Raw genomic sequence first — 26207 nt, 5'->3', positions numbered from 1 at the left:
ACAGTATTTAACATGTATTACAAACTGTCTGACCTCACTGGAAAGACGTGCCCTTGGCAATGTGTATTTTCTTTCTCCCTACACATCTGATGATATCTGGATGCTGTAACCAGGAAATTATTGTTGTTGTTCTGTAGTTCAGCTAGGTGACAAATTAGTGCTGAAAACATTCAAAGCTGTTTGGCATGAAGATCTCACCAACAGCTTTCTGTGTAATTGTGATGATTTTGTACAATGATCTCCTAAGGCTGTTTATTACTGAACTCTTTTAATTTGTCATACTTAATGAATTCACATTTTGCCAGGAACATTTGATAATTTGAAATAGAAACTTGAAAATGCACCACCAAGACTTATTTCCAAGGCAGTTCAACTATCTGATTTCCTTCTAGAAAATTATCATGTTTGAATGGTGCTTATACTTCCTACATTCAGTGTGATGATAAAAGACATCATACATAAGGTGCGTGCAGAGGCTCTACACCTGCACATGGAGTAATGTACCACAGATTAGTTTTATTTGATGTTGGAATAATAATACTGGGATCATCATCTTGTCTTTTCCCTTTTAGAAATTAAATCTGAAAAAAAAAAAATCTAACTTACTGTCTATTTTTCAACTAGATTCATGAATGAAATGAATTTCATGAATATGTTTAATGCCTTTTGGAGAATTATACCACGTAGGTGCTTTATAAATGTGAAAAATTGACGATTTTCTATTCTCTGTATAAGTAATTTTTTGGAAGCCTTGGACGAATGAAGAGACTGGGTATCAGCACTTACAGGGATAAGAAAGAACTGCAAATGGATCTGTAGGCTTCTGGTTAGAACAGACAAGGTATATTACTGCCTTGGTGGTGACTGATGCTTTTGAGGACAGAGATAGAGGTGAAGTCTATGTATTTAGAAAAATACTGGCAGACAAATGAAGCCAAATGCACCTTAATTTGCTGTCTTAATCTATGGCAGGTGAAACAATAAGCTAAAAGAGTTCAGAGTTTGTAGCTATTTTATTTTATTTTTTAAGAAAGGAAAAGGAAATTTCTCTTTTGTTACAAAGCTTATACGAAAATCCCATTGTTAATGATCCCATTCTAAAAGAACTGAAACCCTGCAGGGAAGTTGCTGGGTAGAGATATCTCAGCAGGGCAGTGGTTGCAGCCAGCAGATTGTACAGCAAACACAGCTGGTGGGATCAGCTATAAAGAATAAATCCAGCCCAAATCCGCAATATATATTTTCCCATGATGTATCTGAGATTGTCTGGATGTGTAAGAAGAGTGATAAGACAAGGTGGGGGGTGAGAAACTGGAAAAAGTCTCTCTGCTAGAAAAAAAATTCTATGTGCTCAAGCAAAGGCCTCATTGCCACAGGTCATGAGGGACATCTCAGGCCGGAGCATCCGGAAGCTCTCCTCTCTATCAGTATCAGAGCAGTTGGAAAGGAGTCCTCACAGCTTTTCTGAAAGATGTTGCAAAGTAGACACCTGAGATACCTGCATGTTACAAAAATGATGTACCTTCATATTCTTTCTTGGTATTTTTCACAATCTAGTCATTAAGAATTGTATATGATTCTGACAGTAAATTCTCAAACAGAAGAGCACAGAGTCTCGTGTTTACAGAAATAAAGATTTGTAAGCCATTCCCTTTCTCCTGTAGTAGTAACAACACAACTTTCTGTCAGCTGGTGACAAACTTATTTTTAGAAAGCATCGAATCTCATTACTGTTGGGATCAGCCCAAACAATTGTCAGCAAGAAACCTGGAACAAGTGTTAGTGGTGCAGTCACTACCCTAAGCTGTTCAAACACAGAGCATAGTAAATGCTATCCTACTACCTACAGAAGAAATTCTTAATTACACTCCTTCAGTCCTCATTTTGTTTTCAGAATGTAGAGTTATGACGACCTTCTCTTCTTGGCTGGCACTATATAAACCCTGAGTCCTCATTCATATTTAGCTGAAAGGATTTTCATCTAGTACTGTGCAACAAATCAAAAACCTGCAGGAACCTGCAGATATTTTATAGTCAATCCAGCAGGACTCTGCAGTTTTCATACTGAGTAGTAATATACGACCTCAACAAGACCCAGACAAGGGCTTGTGAGAAAGACCGTGCAGGTTTAAAATGATTGCTTTGAACGTAGAAAAGAAATATGGGTAATCATTGACGTCCCCTGACCCAGGGTAGTCTTCTGAGAGATAAGTATATGGCAGGAGACGAAGAACATCTGGGAGCTGGCAGGTTTTGCAGCTAGGTCACACCACTTGAAACTGAGATTTAAACTGATACATATATAAATAAAACTTCTGAACGTTGCTCTGAATGGGGGCAGGAAGGCTTGTTCTCCCTCTTGAAACAAGCCATTTTAAACACTGATAGACACTGGAAACAGTGCTTACTTTTCAGTCTCTAAATAGACAAAATAACTTCAAAAGTAAAGCCTTAAAAAATCACAAGGAAGGTTTGGATTGTTCTGAGGTGTTACAACATGCTGTGACTGGGAGAAATTTACCACATCACCCAGATTGTTAAAGATGAACAGTTCAGAGGAAGGCTGACGTGTGTGGGAGGAGGCTACTGGGAGCCAAAATAAGCTGTGAGATATGACACAACCATCCTGCAGAGCAGTATGTCCTACATTTGTATTCCTACTGTTTCTAATGCATGAACAAAAAGAGGATTCTGGAGCTGGGATATGAGGGAGAACAATCTTCAGTAAGATACTAATGTATCTGCTACTGTCCAACAACACTGGAAATAATTTAAGATCTGGTTAACGAGAGTCATAGTTACCTCAAAAGGAGGTTGTACAGGCAAATGGAAGAGCCACATTGCATTTTCCAGTGCAACATTAAAAACCTGATAGTTCTCTGGTCCAAGAAATTGAGTGAGAAAGCTGGATTGAGGTGCCTTTATTGCACAGAAATCAGAAACATAAGTCAGATGCATATCAGAGGCTACCCTAAAGTCCCGTCCACCTAAACTGAACCAACAAGAAATGCAAAACAGTGGCCACGTCCCCCTCTCTGCAAGGCAGTACTTGAACCTTTGTTAGTAGAGAAAAGGTGTGTGGCCACTACGGCAAGGTGGCACTTATATTTGTGGTGCAAATAGTGAGCCCTGCTCAGTTTGAAAGATGTTTATTTCTGCTCTCAGAAGGCTCCAAAAGTAAGGCAGGCTTGGATATACTCCACTACTTAAATTTTCTATTACTTGTCAGTGCACTTTCATCACCTGCTCAGCAGATATATTTTAAATTAGTTTTCTACGTCAATCTATTTGCCTCCAATTTTTGGTCTTAGTACTGGGCTCCAGCCTCTTGAAAGTACAATATTGTGCTGTATCTCCTGAAAGTACCCAAATCCACCACCAGAATTAATTCCAGGTGGCCACAGAGTAGGTGACTCTTTCATGTGGCATTTGATTTCCCTGCTCTTGTTGGTGTTCCTAAATGGTCACAATGCTGCAGGTGATTTTGTATAAACGGGCCATAAATAAAGCATGAAAAACATCTACTTAACAGTCACATAATAAAGTTCTGTAGTTATTGCTTCTCAGTGGCTTCAAAATCAAATTTGCCTTCAATATAAATAAAGTAGTGTGAGATTTTTACTTAATTAGCAACCCTCCCTTGAAGTAGGGAATTCAAGCACTTTATTTCTAGCATGGGGATTATTCCAGCTTCAAATAAAATGCATTACAACACAAGAAAGAAAAGACAAAACTAGCTCAAAATGCAGCTAGGGAGTTGTTTAACAGCACTGGGAGACTTGCCTACAGTATGTTAGTGAAACTTTACCTATCTGTCCCATTGGTTCTACCTGGTGCAGTAAGCCAACTGAATACATCTGTGACCTAAAGGGCTAGAAGAGAGTTAGCTGTCTGCAGATTCATTACAGAACACCTGAGACAACTTAGGTGAATTGGGAAGAGCAGGTGTAAATATCATCAAATATTACATCAGCATCAAAATTAAAACAGTATAACTGCACTCTGAGAGGTGGCAGGTGGCCATTCAGGTATGTTGTAAGACCCTAAGAATCTCCTGCATATTTAGCTCACAACTACAGCCCCAAATAATGTTTAGCTCTATGACTGATAAGGCAAATGCAATCTCTTCGCTCCAATTAAGCCTTGCCATATACTTCTGTCAGTGCAAGACTGGATTCCTTTAGTGCACTCCAGCATGAGTGACCTAGTGAACTGGTCTGAACTGGGGAGTAAGCACAGAATATAACTTGAATATTGCCACTGCTTCATTGCTTACTAAGCAGCATGGTATGCCATTACACATTGCTTTGGGATCAGTTATGCTACTACACAAACAGTAAATCTTTTATCAAGATCTATTTCAAATCTTATCAAACCTGTTCTAAGGGAAATTCCCAGCTAGCTTTTTATCTTCTGAATTAACGGGTGCAGATTTGATGATATTGCAGACAAAAGGAACCCAGTCTTAACCTATTGCAAAAGATATTTCACCCATTACCTCTGCAGTTGAATAAAGATGAAAAATGACCAGAAAATGACAGGGAGAACCCTATAGTGTGTGCTAGAATTTGTTCATGTAGTTAAACACACTTGCTGTACAATCAAATGCCTTATTTCAAAGGTAATTTTTTCTAACTTCAGCATCCAAATGTAGGCACTTCCTATGTTGTTGATTGGATTATATTATTTAGTACTTGGACTTACTTTCTGTTTGGAGCCACATGGATACAACAACTTCGTTCTTTTTTGATAGTTTGAGTGTATACATTTTAAGTTTTAAACTTTAAATTTCCATTGTAAGACATTTTTCCTAAATCTTTGCATGCATTGTTTCACACTGTTCTGACTCTTCTCTATCCCCGTCAGTCTTTTTTTTTTTGTTCCTCTCACAGAGATGATTTCAGAAGTTTTACTCCCTGCATCTGGTCAATGTAGCACTTAGCCCAGGGTTTCCTATGACCTATGGGTTACACATCCTCAGTTGTGTGAGGTACCTGGTCAGAATTTTCCGAGGGTGATATTGGAATAGTAAATGATAAGACAGTGTTGGAGGACTGTATTAGGTGGAGCAGATCAAAAAGTGAGCTGACTTTGTGACCTAACTGTTGGCTTTTAAGAATGGTTCCTTGTACATTTCCTCATTTAGGAGGAAGTTTTTCATACAGAGGGAGGTGATGCACTGGAACAGGTTGCCCAAAAAGGTTGTGAATGCCTGGAGACATTCAAGGCCAGGCTGGATGTGGCTGTGGGCCTGGTCTGGTGGTTGGTGACCCTGCACATAGCAGGGGGGTTGAAACTAGATGAACATTGTGGTCCTTTTCAACCCAGGCCCTTCTATGATCCTGTGATTCTGTGATTCTATGAAACAGTTCCTTTGTTATGGAGAGTATTTATTGGCTAAACTGTGATGGAGAACAAAATAGCATGCAAGCAGCATGGCCTTACAATGTTCTTGTCTTGATCATACCCCAACATTTTCTTATTCAGTGATTTAGATGGATCTATCTGTTACCTATTCAGACAAAGAAATAATTCCTTAGTATTCCTCAGTACTGCATCTGTGATGGCTGGATGCAGTAGATGAAAGTCTTTGCCTGGCTTTTTCCTGCTACATCCACTGTCCCTTTCTTTGTAGAATAACACTGCATTTTGTATGTCTGAGTGGTAGCCGTTTTCCCAGGTACATAATTTGTCAAAGCATGTTTCATCTAAACAGACTATTGTGATGATAACATAAACAGAATATCACAAGTGATTCAGATTAGATCACTCTCTTGGGCTGTCCTATTTTATAAATCATTTATTATTTGACCAATCTTTGTTCTACCTGAAAATCCCATACTGATTTCTAACTCTAAAAAAAATTTTGTGCACAAAATCCCATAGAAAGAAATGTCTACACAGGGGATCACAGCTCTAATAGAAATGTACACATTTGCTCCTCATACCTTCTTTGCTGAGATCAGTCACCCAGAAAGGTCAGACATTCCTTTTTGAAATTAAAGGACATTAAGTACCACTTAAGTACCTTAAGTGTCTTTAAATTTTTTTTTTTTTTTTTCCTTAATGCATTTAGTATAGGCTTTGTTCATTTATAAATGTAGATTTATAGAGGAGGATTTTAAAACAGGATGTTGAACATTGTCCCTCTGAAAATCAGGGATATCTTAGTCACTAATGTTTGGGTATAGATTTTAATGTCAGATCAGATTTTGTCAATAACTAATTTGGGTTGCTTCATTTTATGTGCTTATTACTGTAATTTCAGTTTCTTCTCAGTGTTTATACTCTTCTGATTTACATAATTGAGTCTTATATTCAAGAAAAAAATTGTTTTACTTTAGATTTTATTAGTTGAACTCTTAATTGTCTAACTTAGCTTGTCTAACATTTTCACAAGCTCCCATTTACTTTTCTCAGTCTATCTGGTTGCTTATTAAATGCTTTCCAGCACTTTGATAAAAACAGGCCAAATTTGTATTTTCTGAAAAATATTGGTCTCTCTGCCATTTTCTTTTTCTAGTGTCTCCTGTGCCATTCACACCAGAGAGAGCATTGATGCTCTGTTTCATTACATCTGTGTCTGTTATTGGTTGTGTTTGTTTTGAACAAGAAACCTGGAACAGAAACTGTGCGCAGGGTCTGGGAATGCACACATATAACTGCTAGGACACGCTTCGCTGCACCTATGTTTTGTGTCCTAGGTCATTAGCTTTTTTTTTTTTTTTTCCAGCACTTAAAGGGTACCATTAACAGTTCCAAACTCACTGGAAATTGATTGTCCATACAGCTATACTGTATTACAAGTCCTTAGAGCAGTTTGGCACAGGCCAGTTCCTCAACCCAATTTTCTGGCATGGTTCAGAAATGATCATTTACCAATATACCATATACCATATATCATATCCTCAAAAATTGTTCACGAGGCCATGGTCCCAGCCATGATTAAGATAACATAGCCACAACCAAACTGTCTCTAAAGGTACTGTTTAAACGGCAAAGGCATTTCAGGAACTCATACCTTGTTGCTGTACACCACTGTTGTTCACCACAAGTAACATTCATCTCACCTGACTCCAGTCACTAAAATTTAGGATAACCTACCTGTCTGCATTCCCACTGTCATCATTTCTAGAGGCTTGTTCAGCCTACCCTGCAAAAGCATGTGGGGCCTTGATGACTAACTTGAGCTCATCTTTATGTTTTAAGTTGCTGAGGTTATGTCAGATCAATTCTATTTTGTGTATCAAAAACAGACTCTGGGCGATACAGATTTGAATAAAGAACTGTCTGCTAACAGACAACATCAATAGCATGAAATAGTTATTCTAGGGGAAATAAATGCCATAAGCAAGATAAAGAATTGATACAGAGATCTCTGTGCTATTTAGAGAGGAATGAAAGAGGATGGACAAGAGACACACCTATGTCATAGCAGACAGAACTGTTTGAGCCAACCTTAATCATGCTGGATATCGACCCACAGGTTGGATGGCAGTGCCATTCCGATGGAACCTGTTTGTTAGTCCTGTGGAGAGGCGGGCCAAGAGGTGCAGAACGGTGCTGTGATGTCTTTATTGACTCTAAAATCTAAGCTAGCAGCACAGTGCCAGGTGATAGAGGTATGTTAGCTCACTCAAAGCTGGCTTCTGGCTTTCTAGCTGGGAGTACAGCAGAGCACAGAGATGACCCATGACACCACTTTAACCGTGTAGTTCAAAACTGGAGGGAAGAGAACAATGGAGTCTCCCTGATTGAGCAGAAAACATTAAAAACTTTGCATAAGGGAAGGAGGCAAAAAAGAGACCTGAGACGAATGGCAGCTTGCCACTGGGTTACTCACGGCAGTCATAGCAAGCAGACCCACAGGGATAGAGCAGCAGCAACAGGATGAGGTTCTTATCCTATAAAGACTCTGCATTGCTCAGATAAAAGCCTCAGGGGTCTGCTCCTCTTCTGCACTGTGCAGCTTATAGGCTTATTTTCATTTCAATAAGGTATCATGGAACTGGCAATTAGCCAGCCTCATTCTTTCTTCTCAGCTCTCCCTGTTTCACAGCACAGTGAACTGTGCAAACTCTTGAGGCAGACAGCATGTCTATTCTGTGTTGTTTTTTTTTTTTTGGCTCCTTGACAGTTATAAGCATCTTGATTAGCTGATGGCCACAGGCACACTGTGATTCTCAGAGGGTAGCTCTGCCAGCAACTGTTTGGGAATAGGTACCCTGACGGATGAAACCTGCCTTGCCTTCAGAAATCAGGGTCGTCCTGATGTGTTGAGACAAAAGCTCCTGAAGCAATTTTTATGAGTGTCTATGAATCCTAGGATTGAAGCTTGGAGCCTGTGAGTGCAGGACAGCATTGCTGAATACTGACAACTAGATGATGCACAGCTTCGGCCTTAAGTGAGATTTATGGCTGGGGCTGGTTATGATGCAAAGAGTTTATCACTGTCAAAAGAAAAAGAGAAAACAGGCTCTATTCGTTTTAAGCAGTTAATTGCATAGGTTATTCCCTGGTGAATGGAGGCATAGACATGGGCTGTTTAACATTTTCTTGCTTGGGTGCTTAAAACATCTCTATTAATGGAAAAAATTGTTTACACCTTGAGTTTAGCCTCTGAAAGTTTGAGAACTCAGCTATATGTCTATATGTTATATCCATATGATACAAATACACAAATATATAATTTTATCACAAGTAAAAATTAAGATAAAGATGTCACAGATGCTCTGAGTGTCTTCCTTGGTTTTATGTAACATCTTGCATAAAAATAATGCTCCAGCATAACTGGACATCACAGAGGAAGAATGCACATTAATTTCTCAACATTGATCTCCCAAACAACATATTTCAACTTTGATTAGTATAGTTTGACAGCAGCTTAATGGGGGGATAAAACAGATAAAACATACTTTTTCTTTTTGCCTTCAAAAAAGAGAAGTCCAGGAGATGACAGACTTTTAGACTTATGCAAACTAAGGAATGAATGCTTTTTCCCAGCACTAGTAAACTTTTTGCTCAGTTCAAGTATAACTTAATGAGAAACGTCTCAATTTTCAAATAATGGTTTAGGATTAAGATGCATTTGAACCACATTTAATGTAAACATTTTATGTGTGAGATTATGTACATGTATGGTGAAAGGAAGTACTCACAGCTTTTTTATCTGTAGTGGAATGAGTACAGATGGATTTAATCTTTGTGCGTGTCCTTTCACCTTGGTGCATCAGTTATGTCATCTGTATAACAACCAGAAAATCCAGATAAATTTGTACTAGCAGGAAAACACTGGTGTTCCTCTTCTTACATTTACTGATGAGTGATGTAAAAAAGAAACAGTTTGAAATATGATTTGTACTGGTTTCCTTTTTCACAAATAAGCTGAGCTCCATACGTGAGAAACAAATTGGATTTTATTTTAACCAGATGCACAATCCTCAAGTAAATTACTGCTTTGTAACAGTGTAAGAAATCAATCTAATTCTATGTGTCAACCAGCTGCTCATATGCAAGGCTCCCTTGCAACACACCCCAGTGAAATCAGAGGCTACTAACAGCATGAAATCCAGCAGTGCTGTGCACTGGCAGCTCAGCATTCTTGTGCTTAAGGAACAATAATAAGAAAACGTTGTGAATTTCTTAAGGTGCTTGGTGAATTACAGCACACACTACTGTTTTTTCTTGGAGGAATATGACAGGATTTGGAGCTGTCTTGCCCTAGCAGAGAGATAATTGCTGTAATTCATTAGAGAGGCTTATTTCCATTTTTCATTACCAGAGCAAAACTTTATAAACTGCGTTGGAGGGAATGAGAGCTTTCATTTCCGCAGGCTGCATATACAATCATTTTAATTCAAACATTTGATCCATCCTATACTGGTTGTCACATTTCCTGTCTTCTCCCTGTCATTTTGTACCATTTAATTTCTTCATCAACTTGCTCCTAGTTTTACATACTCTTTCAATTCCTCTATCTTGAGGCATACAACAAGTAAACTCATGGGTGATGAGTTCGCAGGGTTTCAACAGGCTCTAACATCAATCCTACATCATTTATGCTTCAGCTATGCAAAGAGAATACTTTCACACTGGGAATTATTTTAAACTATGTCCTATTTTAAGACTATTTATTTCCCCATGCCCTTGTCACATTTTCACATCAAAGGCATTTCCATCTTAATAAGTTTTTTCTTACAGATGCATTGTCTATCTACACGTACATGTACAACTGTACATGAAGCTGAGTTTGTAACTCAGTTATTGTATGCTGAGCTACAGCCTATGGTGGAAGAAGCAAAAAGGTTAGAACTCCACTGCAAGTTCAGAAGGAAGGATAAGTTGTAGAAAGAAAAAAAAAAAAATAAAAAGGAGACCACAGGTTACATCATTCAAATCAAGAAGAACTTCACTGTTATGACTGTAATTTCCTAAAGATTCTGCTTACGATATGCAGGTAGAGAAGCTGAAAGCTGTTATTCAAACAACAGAAATACAGATGAGATAGAAAGGTGAAGAGTGCCACAGCAACCAGTACACTTTTCTCAGCCCAAACAATCCATCTACAAGTTTTTCTCTTGCTGGGAGTGGCAACCTCCAGGACAACTTTGCCTGGGCTATGCAAACCTGAAGATGTATTCCAAGTTCTGCAGCAAACCAAGGAGATACCCAATTATGATTTATTTGTTTTAAAGCTCCATTTTAGAATTAAGTTCGGAACGATTCCAAAACTGAAATACTTCACTCTTCTAATCCTTTGAAATCTGTAAAATACAGCTGTAATCTCTGCTTCAACATGTAATAGCAGGCTGGGTCAGAAGATTGCTATGCTTCATTTATTTGCATATTTCCATTTCCAGTCCTGACTAAAACCTCATTAAAAAAAAAAAAAAAAAAAGCATACAAAGAGTTCTTGACTTATTCATATATTCTGTCTGTTTCTGAAAGGAAATATGATTTAATGGCCAAGGGCTAGGATGATCAGTATCCAAATTCATTTCTAATTCATGTTCTCAATGCAAAAAGCTGTGTTTATATAGTTCTTAGGTTAATAGAACTTTCATCGTGTCAAGAGTCCTAAACAGGATCGTATCCAGAAAAATAAGAAAAAAGTCCAATGATTTTCTTCAAACCACAAAAATGTTTTAATTTCATCAGGCTTAGGAGAAAGGGTAGAGTCAATTTTTATTTTATTTGAAGGGGCTTACCAGTATGCTTCTCAGATTTTTTTTTTTTAAGAGGACATAGAATGTCTTATCTGTTATCCCAGATAACATCCCACAGATGAATTCCAACTCTTTAAGAAGGGTACTATGCAATGTAAATCTACATAATGTTTACAATTCTTTTGAAGGTGGTGCTAGCAATTTTATCTCATTTTATTTTCCTTAAGGAAAATTGGCAACATTTCAAAAGACATATGTGGAGATGAGTGCTCTTCATGGAAGCTGGATGGCTGCTGAGTGCACTTCCAAGCCAGGCTAAGCTTGTTCTTTTTTGATTAGTATGCTGGAATTCAAACTCCTTCAATGCCTGTGGATCCTTTCAGGATTAGCACCTCTTCTGATGAAGACTGAAGTTAGTTCAAGCTATTTTGTATGATGTACAGCCCAAAAGCTAAAAGATGATGATGCCATTGGTGAAACATGCTGCTTGGCTTTCCTTTTGTATTCATAATTGTACTGCTTGCTACTTTTGGCTGCTGAGACAACGTGCCTCAAGAGCCTTAGCATCCCCCTGGATCTGCACATAAGCATACTGCCAGTTCCCCAAATAGTCAGGATAGTTCTGGCCACTCTGAACCTCCCGTCTGCACATTAACAACACAAAAAGGAACTGTTAAGGCCTCTTTCTGCTGTTCCTCTCCTCCCTGTGCTCAAGTACACCCTCAGAGGGAAATTCAGCACCTTTCTCTACATCCCTTTCTTAATGGCTCTCATACTCCACAGAATAATTATTTGCCCATCAAGCACTGACCCCTGCAGTGATCCATCAAAATCATATCTCCTATCTCCTTCACAAATCACCATCCAGCTATATAGAAATATGGTAAATGAAAGTGAGCGTCAGGTTCCACAGAATTATAAATGATGACATGCAGAAGAGATCTAAGGCAATTTGATACTCCTATCCTTGCTTCACTCCCATGTGGCTGAATATAGAAGAAAGACTGCTTTGATTTGTAAACGCAACATGCTATTCATACAAGTAATGGTTCTGATATCCCACATGGTTTGCTCCATATTTAAATGAACATAATTTCTAAACTAGGCAAACATTTAAGTATTAGTAACATTTAAACATCAGCAATAAAAATTTAAATCTCTTTCCTTCCCCTGCCTTTTTTCCCCATTTTCTTCTGTAATTTCTTTATACTGACGTATTCTATCTTGATTTCTGCCTGACAGATGCTCTCCCAATTTACCTCCAGCTGAACTTGAATCTGGCTTTTAGTAGTTGCCTAAAGATTCATAGTTGGGATTCTGTTCTCTCTCTGGTTTCTGATAACAGGCAAGGCTCGATTAACTTATCCCCATAAGTTACTATGGCAACTTTCACCAGGGAAGTCAGAATGAAGCATTCACAGGTATGTTCTTATCAGTGCACATTTCCTCTGTCTATGCAATTTAATCCATTAGAATTAAAAGGTGGATTGTGCAAATGAAGGGTAAGCCCTGGACTTTTTGCTGGTTTGTCATTAGCACAGATTACAGTTTCAGTATTTCTGGAAAACATTTCAGCAAGCCAGCAGCTAGTGGAGTAAGGTCTCAAAACCAGGTAGCATCACAGTCAGAAGCAGAACAAATCCTAAAGAGAATCTTAGTATTGTTAATCCTGTTATCACTATGACAGAACATTCTTGGCTAGTTTAAGGCATGGCTACTTGAACAAATGCAAAACAAATCAGGATTTTATAAGTGTCAGGCACTCTAGTGTATCAGATGAGGAAAAACATGGGTCTAAACTCAGTGAGTTCAACCTCAGTGAGAGACACTGGCTGTGTGGTCGCTATGGGGTAGCTGAGTCCTTCCTGAAAGCATGGTAAGTTTACTTATATTTAATAGGATCATAGAATGGCCTGGGTTGAAAAGGACCACAATGATCATCCAGTTTCAACTCCCCTGCTATGTGCAGGGTCGCCAGTCATCAGACCAGGCTGCCCAGAGCCACATCCAGCCTGGCCTTGAATGCCCCCAGGGATGGGGCATCCACAGCCTCCTTGGGCAACCTGTTCCAATGTGTCACCACCCTCTGGGTGAAAAACTTTCTCCTAATATCTAACCTAAACCTCCCCTGTCTCAGTTTAGAACCATTCCCCCTTGTCCTATCACTATCCACCCTCATAAACAGCTGTTCCCCCTCCTGTTTACAGGCTCCCTTCAAGTACTGGAAGACCACAGTGAGGTCTCCCCGGAGCCTTCTCTTCTCCAAGCTAAACAATCCCAGTTCCCTCAACCTTTCTTCACAGGAGGGGTTCTCCAACCCTCTGATCATCTTAGTGGCCCTCCTCTGGACCCGCTCCAAGAGCTCCATGTCCTTCCTGTACTGGGTTCCCCAGGCCTGGACGCAGTACTCCAGATGGGGCCTCAAAAGAGCTGAGTAGAGGGGGACAACCACCTCCCTCTCCCTGCTGGCCACCCCTTTTTTAATGCAGCCCAGAAAACAGTTGGCCTTCTGGGCTGCCAGCACACACTGCTGGCTCATGTCCAGCTTCTTGTCCACGAGGATCCCCAAGTCCTTCTCTGCAGGGCTGCTCTCATGGAGTTCATCCCTCAGTTTGTATAAATACCTGGGATTGCCCCGACCCAAGTGCAGCACCGTGAACTTGGCCTTATTTTCTTCATGCATGGAGGGTTTCCAGGTTATCTGCTCTGAGTGCATGTGGGCAGAGTGCTAACAACATGGAGAAGCTGCTGCATATGCTGAGTGCCTGCAGAGCTGGGCTGACATGCTAGAGTGAGAGGGCAGTCTCATTTGGTCCAGGAGATCAGAATTGAACCTTCAGGTGGGTAAGACATAGAAATATCCTGGTCACATCTTCCCTCTTAGAATGACACCCTTTTAATCTGTTTTCTCTCTGATTAAGGAAATGGCTGACAGTACAGTGTTTTCTCAAGGGTATGAGTGGTCTTGAAGTGATTATGGTGCCTGTGCCTTAGGGAGACATTAACGAAAAAATGGCATTGAAGAATATGTCCCTATATATCATTACCTGTTTTCTAGGTTTCTGAAAGAGTATTTGCCAGCCGTGTTATTTCACATTTTAGCACAGAAATAAATCAGTATTATAACCTGTGGGAAATAGGATTTTTTTTGTCAAACTGCTTCCACAACTAGCTTGAGAATTCCAAGGGTTGTGTCCCACAGCATTAATTTGTAGCTGGTCACATTCCTGTGTGAACTGCTGCACATTTCACAGGCAGTATTTTTCCTCCAGTCAATCTCACTCCTATCTATCTATATCCAGTTGTCTTCATGATAAAAAAGATTTTTAAGGGACTCAGTTTTGCCACAGTGATTTCTATCAAGCAAGGAGTGACTTCATGAAAAATCTTGATGAAGGTGGGCCTCTCTCTGCAGGTAGAGAGGAGCTGAGTTCACCACTTCTCATCTAACACAAGTTTTTACATGGGTGAATTCTGGCTGTGAATAAGGAGCCGTGCTGGTGAGTAGCTGGGAGGTGAGGTGGGGTTGAGCCAGGAGCTTTTATTTCATACCGGTGTGACCATTCCACGTGGGAGAGGTAGGCTGCAGATAAAAACAGCTGTGGTTTCCCAGTCCCATCCCTTGATATTACTGACCACATAAGAAAGTGCTTTGTGCCTTACGAAGACAAGAGTATTCACAGTCTTCAGGAGTCCTGTACCTTGGACAGAACTGCTTGTCTATTGCTCTGCACTTTGGGGTGAAATCTTTACTCTTGCCTGAGCATAAGTGACAAGGGGAAGGCTGAAACAAATTTCTCCTCATTCTCTCCAGGGACAAACCGATATTGCCAGTTCAGACTTTAGGTATTATGGAGATCATGCATTCCAAAAACTACTCACTCAATTCCTACAGTACAAATGAATGGTTAGAAAATCATGCAGAGACAATAGGCAATGTCTGGGAACTCTGTATGTTCTCCTTTATAAGAAAAAACAGCTGGAATGAAGGTCTCATTAAGATCTTCAAGACAGGAACAGATTTCTAATGCGTATTCAATGCCTAATTACCACAGAATGACCACTTACTGCCGAAGCAAAAAAATATGATTACTGTACAAGAGTACAATAGCAATTCCCCAGTTTATCCAAGTTTATAGATTGTGAGCTCTGTAAGAAAATGTCTGAGATTGGGATTTATCCCACAGTACAACCATCATCTACACTGGAAACAGGAACTGCAGGGTATAATTGCTTCTTAATCCAGTTCAGATTTTTCTAAACCAGTTCAGATCAACTGTGCCCTGAAAGTTCCTATCTCTCTCAGCTGATAGCAGGGGAGATGTGATTTGGGTGGCTATACAGTTAGATACCTACATTTGGTCAGCTGAATTTCATATGAATTAATAAATAGTAGCTGAAAGCATTTTTTTATTTATGTATTATTTCTAAGATTATGAATGTTCATTGATTTTAAACCCACTAACATTCATTATAAGTTCATGGGAAATAGGATTTTTTCTCAGGTTCATTTCTTAAGCAGCAATTTTTTTTTCTTAAATGATTGCTGTTTTTCTGTGCAGAAGAAACGTGGTTTTCAAACTACCCTTACTTCTGCATATATATCACACTCCTAATATATGAGCACTGTAGGTATGTTATATTAAAAAAAGACAGAGTACTTCAAGCAATTAGCTTTTTACTTTAGTGACTAGAGCTGTTATTTAGGTAATACAATTATTGCTACATACTAGGGTTTTTTATAGGCTCAAATGTTTAAGGAGAAGAGCAACTTTCATTTAGACCATTTGCATTTGGGTTCCTGTGTACAATTTACACCATCCAAATATGTAATAGGAAAATTCCAAGTACTTTAAATTCATGCAATTATCCTAGTGACTTTTCAGTGCTAGCTGTGTAGCAGATGTAGTTTCCTCCCATACTAATGAATGAGAGTTTCAGTTCCATGAGACTGACAGCATTCCTCTTGCCTGTATTTAAAAGCTCTCTGTGTGGGCGCAAATAGGAGAGCTGTGTATCAGAGCCCCACCAGTCAGTGAAAACCTGATTCAGTTGCCTGTACACAGGTATCCACTGCCTTTCTGTCTTACACACATCTGTACAGGTACACCATATCTGAGGTCTTAGGTGCTGTTCTGTTTACAAAGAAGTTAAATTTCTTCTGACAGGTTCTTACCAACACCAGGTAAAGCATTCATAGATAGGCTAACAGCCACATTTGCAAAGAGGAATGGACCTCACCAAGTTATGAAGTGGCTCTTTGGCTACACAGCATTTTTCAGGAAACAGCTCAGGTCTAAGAGATATTCTCACATCTGTGACTGGCCCTTATATGGGCCCAGTATGGTTCCACCCCATCTGGTCAGTGTGCAATATAGGTGCCAACAATTTGCCTTTGTTTCCTGGGTCAGCCACACACCTTTGCCAAGTGCTCAATCACCAGGTGCTCAATCACCAGTTCAAGTTGTGACCTCACAGTTCCCATGCAGACGACTCTCTTTTCAGCCTATTGGTCTTCTAGGCAGTGGAGTTTAGGGAGTTATTCACTTGGCTGAATGTCTATTTTTGGTCTGATTTAGGATCTAATAAATATCTCCTACACATGTCATTCAATAACAAAAATAATTGAGTCTAATGACATTTCAGAGTCCTCTGGAGCATTCAGAAGATTGAAGAACTCCTACAAGGACCTTATCATGTCTGTTAGTTCCTTGTAGATGCCTTGATATTTCAGAACTTCTCCCTTCCCTCCCTTAGATGAGGCATTTGTGTTTCAGCAGAATAATCCTTCCTGCTATTGATCACCCTAACTAGCTCTTCATTGCTACCAGGGGAGATTAACAAACCTATGCTCAGAAAATGCCTGTTTTCTTAGATGGCTGTGGAAGGAGCCCATACAACTAACTCCTATTCCTGTAGCTGTAGTTCACTATTGCTGTGTACCTCAGTACAGGCCATTGTCCAGAGTGGGATTTAGTGAAGGAACTTGAAGGCATGTTCCTGCTTTCCAGGATGACTTAGTATCTAAAGTAGAAATACAGGAGCTATGTGTTTCGCCCTAGCATTGGAGTTATGGTGATGCTAGGGTCTATACCCAGACCTACAGTCAAAAAAGTGCTGCTGGGTCTGTTAGCATGCATAACTTTAGATTAATTCTTAGCTGATGATGGATATGATATACTCAGATATGATGAAGCCTTTCCTTCTTCCTTCCCAGTATAATTAAAGGTCTTGTCTTTCCTATCAATTAATGTTTAGAATTACTCACTCAATATTTTCTCTTTATGAGCAGCTACATTAAAGAAGCATTTTGTATTGCTGTCCGACCAACCTATACTAACTAATACACTGATATAACTGCAGAATGGGAGAGAAAAGGTGGAAGAAAATATAGGAAATCTATTAAAATGTAAAATATTTGTTCTCGACTAAGGCAAGTTCAGCAAAGGGTCACTATATGTATGGAGATTAATCTTCTTAGTTCCAGTATTTTACGTGCCTTTAACTACTAGTAGTATACTTAAAAGTCCATAAGGTGTCAATTTCTATAACAGCCAAGAAAAATGTGTGAGCTTGGGAAATCAGTTTTTAGTCTGCTGTAACCTACTATTTATTATTAGTGGAGTCCAGCATTGCACCTCCTGATATGAGTTCACAATATATCTGTGTGCTGCAATCTAGCACAATATAAACTGCTGAAAAAGGCTCCAGAGAACTAATTGCCACTATAGGGTAACACATATTTTTTCTTTTGAGAGTGAGAATCACTTCTTGCAATTCAGAAATAACCAAAGCTTTAATTTCTCTGGTTGGTATCCATACTTGTGTACATCTAACTTGATGCTGAGAAGATATCTTATGGTCTGTGATCACTTGCACAAAAGGACCCTCTAATTCTCTAGTGGTAAATGAACTGGTGATATATTACAAAATCCCTTTTTAATGAAAACTTAGTAATGCTTTTAGAACCTGTTGCTAGTAGTCATATTAACCCTGCAAGAATACATTGCAGCATAACAACTTTCAGACAGGTAGTCAGTCATAGTTGTTACTCTCATGTTACTTGGAAGCATCTAAATGAGCATGGTTTATGTACTGCAAGTAGAGATAGAAGATCTGCTGCCAATTGCTTCTCTTAGTATTATGTCAAAATGCTAAATTGCAGAGGATTTTTATACAGTCAGTATCTTTCTGTGGCATTAACAAGAACATTAAGAATTTACTTTTCCCTCTGCAAAGATTCATACACAGACATGAAATGTGATCTATCTTTCAGCTGAAAGAACAGTGTTGATATATTTCCTACATAGGCTCATCTTCTAGAGGCTGATAATAAAAGCTTTCTGTATACTGAAAAAAAGCAAACAACCATACCCTTTTTTGAGCAGAATAAAAAATATCAAATGGAAGGAACTGGATTTTAATCCAGTTACAGTGGGGGGAATTGCCATTGGCCAATTTGTGCAGCCTCCAGAATGAACTATTTTTTCTGCACACTAGTGAACCTCCTAGTTGCCTAATAATACTACAACAATAACTGTATTAGAAATACGATTAGAAATATCAATCAATATATTTTGCAGATGCAGTTCTCCTTTTGTGCACTTCTGTTTCATAAATTCTAACTCCAAATCCTGGTATTGCTGTTACATTAAGACATCTACAAATTGGCTGTCTGAGCTAATCATTCAGACTCTCTTCATACTCAGTGGGGAGAAATGTGAAATTCAAATCGTAATTCAGATTCTTGTCATTTCCAAATGAGTACCTTAAGCAAGGTCTGGAGGTGTCTAGATCTTGCCATTGATTAATAGGAGAATGACACAATGGCTCAGATTTAAATAGCAATGTGTTAAAAGATAGAGCAAATAAGTCCAACTTCATGTTTTTATTGATTGATATGCACACATGCAAAATTTAGCCAGTACATCCTGCTTTTCTTTACACTAGTAGCCGAGTTCTGGAATCACTTCATACCTCAACAACTGGAGACCCATGACTGCTTTTTTTTTCCATCTTCACTGCCTGTAGAGAAGTCTACTAATTGGGAGCAGATTCTGTTTACGGGCTTTTTATGCCACATAATGGTAACAGATGCACATTATTGTTCTTATACCTCCAAGACTTTCCTGGAAGTGAGATGATGACTCTAAGTGGATTTTGACACCCGTCGGATAAAGGAAGCTCAACTTCCTAACAAGTACATTTTTAAAAGATGCTCAAAACAAATGCTGTGTTCAATGGGACAGTCGGACAACACATCCCTATTCAGGCAAGAGAGACACTGCATGGTGATCAAGATTTTACATTTTCTTGGACAATTAATTGAGGCAGAGAACTGTTTTACTGCTATTATTGAAAGATAGTCTTTCCTTACTCATACTAAACCAAGTTTGAACAGCAGGCTGACCCATTCCACCTGAAGACAGAGGCAATCACTGTAATAAAGCACTTTCTTAGTAACAGCTTCATGCACATTAGGAGTGCAATGCATCAGGGACAGCAGCATGCAGAACTGTTCAGCTGGGTTATGGAATAATACCACAGTTTTTAAAAACTGATCTCAGACAGGTCTCCTGCGGGGATTCTGACAGCTGCCATCACTCACCACCTTTGCCACTAGTGTTAACCAGAAAGGAAAATGTGATAGCGCAGATTTAAACTTAGATGTTGCAGTTACATAGAAACCAAGGATAACCAAAATCTGATTCTAAGTGAACACCTCTTCAAGAAGAAGCAAGCGAATCCTAAATCTGATACCAAATGACCACGACAAATGTTGAAAAATTTATTTATTAATTGTATGTATTGTATCCAGATAGATAATGAGAAGCGGGACTCTAAATACACAAGATCTAAAATTGCAGGAGCTGAGCAGCTTGCATTTTACAGGAATGATCTGTTGATAATTAATAGCACACAGGAAGAGATGGCATGTCCAACAGCACAACATCTACGCCTTGTGGGGGAGTAGCCTGTGGGAAGCCAGTAGGCATCTTAAACACTTGTGTGAGTCTGTTAGCTTCACTCTTAAAAGTGTGACCAATACTTTCTGAATTATGGAGTCTTTTACAGACTCATTGCGTTTTTCCCTATGGGCTCTGTATGCAAAAGGTGTTTGAAAAATTCATTTCTTATAAGCGCTGATTTTATTCTAGAGTCTCTAGAGAAATAAAATCTGGACAATAAACATCCTGTCTCAGGAATATTGTGCTATCATTGCATATATTTAACATGTCTAGACCCTGGACTAGAAGGATTCTAACAAAATTCTGCTGTTGGGAGCGCCCCAGAGGATTCGCCAGGCAATTCACCTCAGTGTCTTCAAGGTATACTGTCCTGTTAATTTTGGTCTACTGATTTTTTTTGTTTTGTTTGAATTATATTTTCTGCTTCAAGTAGTTTTGGTGCATTGGGAAGGAATTGTTCACAACGGATTTCTTAGGTTACTACTGAGTTTTTTATTGCAACAGAAATCATTACACAATGGAATAAAATATACTTTAAAAATATGAATGAATGGACACTTAAAATACATCCCACTATATTCCTAAATTAGCCATTTCAGGTTCTTTTGTTCAGAGAAGCTGAGTCTTAATTTACTTTTATTTTAAAGAAACCAGGAGGGAAGATAAGGCAACATTTTCCTACAAAGTGTGACAAAATATATTCACCTCCCACAAGTAAAGAGCATGAAAGGGTTTAATTTTCAGACTGGGTGCATTTTCATCCACTTATCTATGCATCCACTATACTGTGCTTGAATGTAAATCACTCCCCAAATGCTATGGCCAATTTCTCAGTTGCCTGTCTGCATAGTATGCATGTGCATTATGCATTACATGGTTAATAGTGCATCAGCTCCCTTGTGGAAAATCAAGAAAGCTTCCACGTCCTCTTGAAAGAGAACGTGGAATTATTTTACACATGTCCAGCCAGGTCAGGCTGCATTTTATGTTCTTGGGAGAAATTCCAGGTGAATAAAAGCAGCACTGTGCTGTATGGTGACATGGTGGATTCAGAGGTACTTGAGGCTGCTCAAATGCAGGAAGTAGGTATGGCTAGATCAACATGTTGCTCTGTAGATTAATTAGTCCTGCTAACAAGCAGGATATAATAGGCCTGTGAGGTACTTCACAAGTGAGGTGATGCATACCCGTGTGGTGCTGCCTTCCTGACTCTCCTTGACCTGCTGAGGGGGCCTTTGTCTGAAACTCATGGATCTCCAAAACTCACAAAACTTTTGAAACTGAGAAGACTAAGGGGATCTACATTGCAAACTCACACAAAGCATCTAAGTGGTTTGCCCAAGATTAGACAGTGAGACAAGGATAGCTTTAGGGAGCCTAGGATGGCCTGGGAGATTGTTTCCTTTGCTTGAGTGCTATCTAAACACACAGGCCCCAGAGCTTGGTGCCACTGCAGTGTCTGCTTTGCTGCACATGCATATATGGTGGCTGAGATCATGTAGACACTTAGGGCAGCTTTTAGTTCACTGAGGGAATGCACCCCTGTTTGGAAAGAATCAGCAGCCCTAAGCTCTGGGCAGCACCAAACGACTTAGTGTAAAATTACTGCCAGTGTTTTAGCCTACTTGAGACACAGAAAGGAAAGATGGTGAATCTGAAACTTAAAGAATTGTTTAGCCCAGCACTGTACAAAGACAAATGGGAATGAAGATGAAGAATAAGAATACCAAAGCTTACACCATGTTGCATTGTCCTCCAGATAGTCCTCTGGGAAGCAAGAGGGAAACAGATTCAGGGAACAGAAGAAACAAAATGAAATAAAACAAAACAGAAACAAAACAAACAAAAGAAAAGAAAAACAAAACAGGTTATACCAAACAGGCAACCACAGAGAAGATAGCGAGTTTTTAAAAGCAGTGTATATTAAATAAGAAATCTTAGTTCGTACTCTACAGAAGCAGATGAGTTCCACGGTTAAAGTTATTTAATTTCTGACACTATTTATCTTAACATTAGATGCAATTGCTAGATGCCTTAGTGTAAAGTTGTCACTATTTGGCACTTTGTAGAAGAGAGCTGGGAAATGATTTCTCGGAGAGGTTTAAATATGTACATTATGAGCTAAATTATAGTTTAGAAATATTTAATCACATCTCAATTGCATAAACCTATGTTTAGACAAATGAATGATGGCCATCATTTCTCTCGATTAAAAATGAAAAATAGATATTCAAATCTGAGATAGTCATTTAGGCATCAAAATTGGAAAGACAATTGTATATATTTATACTACTGATCTCTACATTTAATCACTAAACTCCTCATTTTGGCTTCTGTTATAACCAGGAGAGAAATAGGTTGGAATCCAGTTACCTAAATATAGGCATACAAAGTACATTCAGTGCTACCTAAATATAGGCATGTAAAATAAATTCAGTAGCTTTGAGGTTCCATCTTGTTTCCAGACAGGCTTTCTGTGTTTTTTTCTAGTAACATTTAGATATCTTGAAAACCATAGGCGTTACAAGTAGTATTAAGTGACTGTTTATGCAGCTGAATCCTAACTAGGGGGATCCGACAGTCAGATGCCAGATAGTAGGCATCTTAGGTATCCTACTTTATTTTCAACCCCTGTCCAGGAGAACACAGGCATCATGAAGGACTGTCCTAACTGCCAGCTCAGTCTGATGTTCTAGATACCCTGAGGCATCTCAAACAGCGTTGCATATCTAAATGTGGATAACTAAATTGAGACTTTCATTTCCCACTCGGTGAGCAGTGTCTGTAACTGCTGGGGTAAGTCACTCTCTGAAGACATATGTCTCTCTCCATTGACTTTGGAAAGAGCCTGGCTTTTAGGCCCCATGCTGAGAAGACCTGATGTAATTGCCTGAACATAGGTTCTGCTTGAGATGCTGCAGCATATTCTACCTGGCTCCCCTTAGCTACTTTGGAGGTACCTGAATCTTCTCACCACATCAGTCAGTCCCTTGTTTCTAGTACAGTCAGGAGTCTCAGATAGTGCTTTACACCCATGCTTAGACAATTCTCTCAATATCTATGTGACTTCCTAAATACAACCAATACATTTAAATTCACCTACGTGTGCTTTAGGGCTTTTTCACATTTCTCACAATTAATTTTGATCTATTTTTTCTTTGTTAAGCTTTTCTGGTTAACACTGTGACAGTAACACATGGAAACCTCTCTTCTTGAAATGCAATAGCTGGATTAATTAAACAAGTTCAGCAAGGATGAAGAAGCGTGTTTTCAGAAGGGTTCAGTACCTGACTGTTTCACTATAGACTCCTTATGAGAGATCTGCTTTCTGCAACATACCTGATAAAGTATGCTCAACTGAATTAAGCTCATAAACAGGAATATGAGCATGAGTTAAAAATTGATTCAGATATGCTATCTACTTGAGATGCAGAGGAAATATTTTCTAAGCTCAGTCACTTCTAAGGGCACGTTGTCAAGGACATGAAAGCAGAATTGTTTGTTACTTCTCCTTTTGAGGCTTGCATAGCTGGATGTTTGGACTTTGTGGTGACAGTTAAAACTTAAATGGTCTAACAGTGTTTTATGAATAAAATATCCAGAATAGACTTCTAACAGCATTAATGTAAGGCTGACTCAATGAGGGAAAGTTCCTCTACATAAAAGCAGATAATAATTACTCCTTATTTGTATTTCTTACATCTATAATAATCAAACGGGGCTTTAAACATTTGACACTACTATCAAAATTCTCATCCTGCTGTACATTTGTATTTAATAAGCAATAGGAAATGATCAGTGTGCAGACTGGAAAACTGCTTTGAGTGGGATTCTCTGTGTCCTGTTAATGATGCAAGGATGGGGAGGAACTAACTGAAGCTGGTCTTCCAGGTTCTGTCTATAGTTAGTGAAGAGAGTGATTTAAGGAATGATTCATTGCGTAACACACTGAGAGTCTAATGTAGGCAGGTTGAATGGTGCTCCTGTGAGGCAGGAGTGCAACATTTATATCGTTCTGGATAAAATTACTGAGGATGGTGTGAGATGTAGGCAGTGACCTTTCCCAAGTGTTGCTAAGGGATTACAGCTCTGAAACAAGGCCTTCTGCCCTAATCCACATAAACAGCCTTTCCTCGCTCCAGCTCAGATCAGTGGCCATCTCAAGTTTCAGGGATTGTTGCTCTCAACCCAAAAGGAGACAACACATGTATCACTGCCGTTTGGAGATGGATTTGATACCCACACACATAGCTAACAGGGCATGAATAGTTACTATTTTAAATATCACCAGCAAGAAAGACAAATAACCATTTTCCTGTAATAACTCGTCACAGAAAAAGCAATAACGCTAAATTATTATTATTTTTTTTCTTTTTCTGAAATAATGCCTCAATAAAGCTAGTTAAATTGCGTAGGGAAAAATCCCCTTTGAAATTCTAGAAGTTATTTTGAGTAATGAGGGATTGCCTTCACTGGCAGTTTTCATTTGTTACAGCCTTTAAAGGCCAGCAGCATATCTATCTCACATTAGTGCTTTATTCAAGATGCTGCCCAGTATTTTGGAAGTTTGTAGTGTAAAAAGACAACAATATTTAGAAGTGAACATGGAAGATCTTATGAAGCATTTTTCAGTGCAAAAATGCTCCAACAGTTCTTACAATATAGCAAGCGGACCTGTGCTACCAGCCTTTCTTTCCCTTTGTGGCTTTCCTCTCACCTTACTCTTTTTCAGCCTTTAACTTTGACCAGAGCATGACTAAAGTCTGCTTGCTTCAATGACCTTTAACTTCAACTTGGTAAGTTCGAGTTAAGATCCAGGCCCTACACTGCACCAAGCAAAAAGGACTGCTTCTGTGAATCTCAAGAGATAGGATAAAATTAAGATACTGTCAAATATGAATTGAGCATTACCAGCAAGATTTTTAGCCCAAGATGCTATACTGTGTTATGAATCTACTGTGTTAGAGACATCTAACTGTACAACAGAGATCTTTTCTGTTCCTCATTTTAGGATAATCAAGCTATACCATTTCCAGCGAAAAAGAGAACTCAAAATATTGGGTTTAGCTGCAGAGCAATCCCATGTCCTGACTAGAAAGTTGATAGTTTTCATTTGAATTGCAACAGAGATTGAGGGAATACAGTAGATTAATGGATGGGCTACAGCATAGGCTTTTGGAAAGACTTTGGTGTGATCTGTGGTATGGAATACTGTGGTGATTATCAAAGGAATTTACGGAATTATGGTCCAAGGAGAGACTCAGATCCTGATTGAATTAGTGTATTTGGGTGTATGGTGCATACTGGAATAACTTCTAGATAGTTTAGACTCACAATCAGCAAGGCACTGTCATGCTGCAGTGCAGCTCAAATCTGTCAGGCACTCAGCAGAATGACATCCCACCAAATGCTCAGGCCCAGCTACCAGCTGCTATTCCCAATGGGTTGCTTCTCCTCTTTCACTCTTCCTGCAGCCTGAACATGAGTCTCTTCTAAAAGACAGACCAATGCTGTACAAGTGTTCAGCAATAACCATGGCAAGCACAGGCTGTGCTATACTGTCTGATTCAGATGCTTTACAAGTCTTTAATTTTGCCCATTGGCCTTATTTTGAGATAATTGCTGAGATAGTATTAGAAGCTATAATAATTAGCCTACTATAAATCTTTAGATGTATAAATAGCAGGAGCATCATAATCTGAAATGAAAATCTGATGACTGGTAGTGGAGAAAATAATCTTGTGTTAAAGTCTTGTTTTTGAAATGATTGATTAAATAAAACAAGATTAATGATCACTCATGTTTCAGCTGATAAAAGTCAATTTTTTAGATGGATGGAAATAAAGTAGTTGTTATTTTATTATTAAATGAAGGAGTGGAACAAATCAACGTGCCTTTGCAAGTGGATGTCTTGAACTGACGGCTAAAGATGTATTAGATATTTTAAATACCTTAATAAAAAAAAAAGTATTATTGCAGATTACTTTTCAAAGAGAATTCATATTGCAAAGTACCTTTCTTGGCTCATCTAATTTTTGGCTTGCAGGAAAGAATTTATTGTCTTCTAACATTT

The 26207-nt window shown here is 38.9% G+C and overlaps 1 protein-coding gene across 1 annotated transcript in view; it reads right to left on the bottom strand.

Moving 5' to 3' along the window:
• The window catches only part of GPC6 (glypican 6), a 738606-nt gene that overhangs the window by 34468 nt on the left and 677931 nt on the right, over positions 1–26207 (bottom strand). The window lies entirely within an intron of this gene.

Source organism: Lagopus leucura, unplaced genomic scaffold (genome assembly GCF_019238085.1).
Source record: "Lagopus leucura isolate 7727_CA_CO unplaced genomic scaffold, USGS_WTPT01 Super-Scaffold_100001, whole genome shotgun sequence".
Taxonomy (NCBI): Eukaryota; Metazoa; Chordata; class Aves; order Galliformes; family Phasianidae; genus Lagopus; species Lagopus leucura.
The sequence above is the reverse complement of the archived record's forward strand: the minus strand, read 5'-3'. Positions and strand labels throughout refer to the sequence as shown.